At 40.0% G+C, this 4,022-nt stretch overlaps 1 pseudogene; it reads left to right on the top strand.

Annotated features, from left to right (window-relative positions):
- Positions 1 to 1,269: 1,269 nt before the first annotated feature.
- On the top strand, positions 1,270 to 2,199 carry LOC109560913 (olfactory receptor 7G2-like; annotated as a pseudogene).
- The last annotated feature ends 1,823 nt before the right edge of the window (positions 2,200 to 4,022 follow it).

The raw sequence follows: 4,022 nt of genomic DNA, 5'->3' as shown, positions 1-4,022 counted from the left end.
TTGAGCATTCTCAAAAAAAGTACTGGTCTTGGATTAAATTCAAAGTGTTTGAGTCTAAGTAATACACTAAATAATAAAGGCTGTCTTGGCCACTTCTGTCTCCCCCAGGTAAGGGAAGACCGCTGCTTTACAGAAACAGTCCTGTTTGGATGCCTGATTATTTTGTATCATATTTTGTCTTATCTTCTAATCCTGTCTTTTCAAATGACCAAAAACTGTTGCTACTGGATATTCTCTTAGGTTCAAAATATACATAGAATTACTTCTTTTATTCATGCACTGTTTTTTTATTATTATTTTTTTTAACTTTACAATATTGTATTGGTTTTGCCATATATCAACATGAATCCACCACAGGTATACACGTGTTCCCCATCCTGAACCCTCTTCTCTCCTCCCTCCCCGTACCATCCCTCTGAGTCGTCCCAGTGCACCAGCCCCAAGGATCCAGTATCGTTCATCGAACCTGGACTGGTGACTTGTTTCATATATGATATTATTCATGCTTCAGTGCCATTCTCCCAAATCATCCCACCCTCTCCCTCTCCCACAAAGTCCACAAGACTGTTCTATACATCAGTGTCTCTTTTGCTGTCTCGTATACAGGGTTATTGTTACCATCTTTCTGAATTCCATATATATGCATTAGCATATTGTATTGGTGTTTTTCTTTCTGGCTTACTTCACTCTGTATAATAGGCTCCAGTTTCATCCACCTCATTAGAACTGATTCAAATGTATTCTTTTTAATGGCTGAGTAATACTCCATTGTGTATATGAACCACAGCTTTCTTATCCATTCATCTGCTGATGGACATCTAGGTTGTTTCCATGTCCTGGCTATTATAAACAGTGCTGCGATGAACATTGGGGTACACGTGTCTCTTTCAATTCTGGTTTCCTCAGTGTGTATGCCCAGCAGTGGGTCATAAGGCAGTTCTATTTCCAGTTTTTTAAGGAATCTCCACACTGTTCTCCATAGTGGCTGTACTAGTTTGCATTCCCACCAACAGTGTAAGAGGGTTCCCTTTTCTCTACACCCTCTCCAGCACTGTTTTAAAAATTATGACATCTATCAAATTCATCTGGAGAGTCTGTTAAAACTTAGATTTCTGGATGTTACCTCCAATGTTTATCAGCAGTACATCTGGAGTGACACCTACAGTTAGCATTTCTAACAAGTTCCCAATTGATGCTGGCGCTTCTCATCTGGAGACCATTCATTTTCTTTTCTTTTCATGCCATTTTCCCTTCAGATTCATCAACAACATGGAGCCCAGAAATCAAACAGATATTTCAGAATTTTTTCTCCTGGGACTAACATAATCCAGAACTACAGCCCCTCCTCTTCTGTCTGTTCCTGTCCATGTACCTGATTACTGTCTTGGGAAACCTGCTCATCATCCTGGCGGTCATCTCTGACTCCCACCTCCCCCCCACCATGTACTTCTTTCTTTCCAACTTCTGCTTTATTGATGTCTGTATAAGCACTACCACAATCCCAAAGATGCTGGTCAACATCCAAGCACAGATACAGCACATTACTTATACAGGCTGCCTCACCCAGATTGGTTTTGTTCAGGTTTTTGGTGGTATGGAGAATGTTCTCCTTGCAGCAATGGCCTATGATCGCCATGTGGCCATTTGTTACCCCTTGAGGTACACAGTTATCATGAACCCCCAACTCTGTGTTCTGCTGATTCTACGTTCACTGTTCATTGGCACTATGGTTGGCTTACTCCATTGTCTGATGTTATTGAGACTGTCCTTCTGCAAGGACCTCTCTCTTCTTCTGTGAATTTGCTCAGGTCATCAAGCTGGCTTGTTCTGATACCCTCATCAATAACATCCTGATATATTCTGTAGCTAGCCTGTTTGGTGGTATTCCTCTTTTAGGGATCATTTTCTCTTACACTTAAATTGTCTCCTCTGTTTTGAGAATGCCTTCAGCAGGAGCAAAGCTTAAAGCTTTTTCCACCTGTGTGTTCACCTCTCAGTTGTGTTCTTATTCTATGGGGCAGTTTTGGAGTTCACATTAGTTCTGTGGTTACTGACTCATCTAGGAAGACAGAAGCAGTGGGTTCAGTTATGTACATTGTGGTTCCTCAAATGATGAATCCTTTTACCTACAGCCTGAGAAATAGTGACATGAAGTGAGCCTTAAGAAAACTCATCGGTGATGTACCTTCTTTTTTATGATTGTGCCATATATACTTTGGACTTGTGTTTCTGTGTTGAAGCAGAGGGATAGAAATCTTGGGTGAGCCATAGCACCTGATTCCTTCATCACCAAATTCTTCTGAAATAGCCAGACAACAGAATGGCCAGATTAATTTTAATTTAGGATTGAAACTTTCTGTCTTGCTTATTATATTTGACACATGATTTAAATTCTTTAAATTTAATTTTTTTGCTCAGGTTCTATAGAAGCAGAGCCCAAGACAAGGGTTCTAGTTTTAATGATATTTTGGGGGGAGGTCATTCTCATAAGAAGTCATATTCCAGAAGCTATGTAGGATAAGGGCATATTGAAGCAGGGCTGTGGTCACTTCTGAAGACCAGCTTCCATTTGATCAATGTTACAACCATATCAGTTGTACCCCAGACTCATGATAATTCGGTTCAGTTCAGTTGCTCAGTCATGTCCGACTCTTTGTGACCCTATGAACCGCAACATGCTAGGCCTCCCTGTCCATCACCACCTCCCAGAGTTTACCCAAACCCATGTCCATTGAGTCAGTGATGCCATCTAACCATCTCCTGTCATCCCCTTCTCCTCCTGCCCTCAATCTTTCCCAGTATCAGGGTCTTTTCAAATGAGTCAGCTCTTCGCATCAGGTGGCCAAAGTATTGAAGTTTCAGCTTCAACATCAGTCCCTCCAATGAACACCCAGGTCTGATCTCCTTTAGGATAGACTGGTTGGATCTCCTTGCAGTCCAAGGGATTCTCAAGAGTCTTCTCCAACACCACAGTTCAAAAGCATCAATTCTTCAGTGCTCAGCTTTCTTTATAGTCCAACTCTCACATCCATACATGACTACTGGAAAAACCATAGCCTTGACTAGACGGACGTTTGTTGGCAAAGTAATGTCTCTGTTTTTTTTTAAATTTTTTGTATATTTTTAATTTAAATTTATTTATTTTAATTAGAGGCTAATTACTTCTGCTTTTTAATATGCTGTCTAGGTTGGTCATAACTTTCCTTCCAAGGAGCAAGTGTCTTTCAATTTCATGGCTGCAGTCACCATCCGCAGTGATTTTGGAGCCCAGAAAAATAAAGTCAGCCACTGTTTCCACTGTTTCCCCATCCATTTGCCATGAAGTGATGGGACCAGATGCCATGATCTTAGTTTTCTGAACGTTGAGCTTTAAGCCAACTTTTTCACTCTCCTCTTTCACTTTCATCAGTGCAGTAAGAAATGTGACCTTTAAGTCACTGACTTCATAATGAATTAGATTGGTCACTGGTAAACCATAACTTTCTGAAGACATTAGGTATCTACCACACTCAATTTCATTACCTATGAAATTAGCAAAATTAAAGGATATCAGTAGTTTGAGATGACTGAGAGATATTTGAACTTCATTAGTGAGGAAACCTTCAGTTCCAATAAGGAAAAGAATCTCTAACTCTAATATACCCAAACAATAAAGAGAGTTATCTTTCACTTAAAGGACTTCAGAGGAAAGAGATATATAAAAAGAGGGAGCAGGGATTCATTCAATCATTCACGTTTTGTCTTGTCCTGGGACTAGTTCTCCTCAGTGGTGGCACCAGATGAAGATGTCATATATGGACATGATTTTCAAAGACGGACCCATAACTGTCCTTCTTTGAATCAGATGATTATAACATTTTCCATGAAGCCAACTAGAAGACATTTCTATAACGGATTGAATAGTGATCCTCAAGACAATTTGGTCACATTCTAAATAAAAGCGTGAATGTTGCTAATTTGGAATTAGAATCTTTGTAGAGGAACTATTGTGCCAAATATTGTGGGCAGGTCCTAAATGTAAT

This window comes from Bos indicus, chromosome 7 (genome assembly GCF_029378745.1).
Source record: "Bos indicus isolate NIAB-ARS_2022 breed Sahiwal x Tharparkar chromosome 7, NIAB-ARS_B.indTharparkar_mat_pri_1.0, whole genome shotgun sequence".
Taxonomy (NCBI): domain Eukaryota; kingdom Metazoa; phylum Chordata; class Mammalia; order Artiodactyla; family Bovidae; genus Bos; species Bos indicus.
Note: the sequence above shows the minus strand (reverse complement) of the source record. Positions and strands in the feature narration are given on the sequence as shown.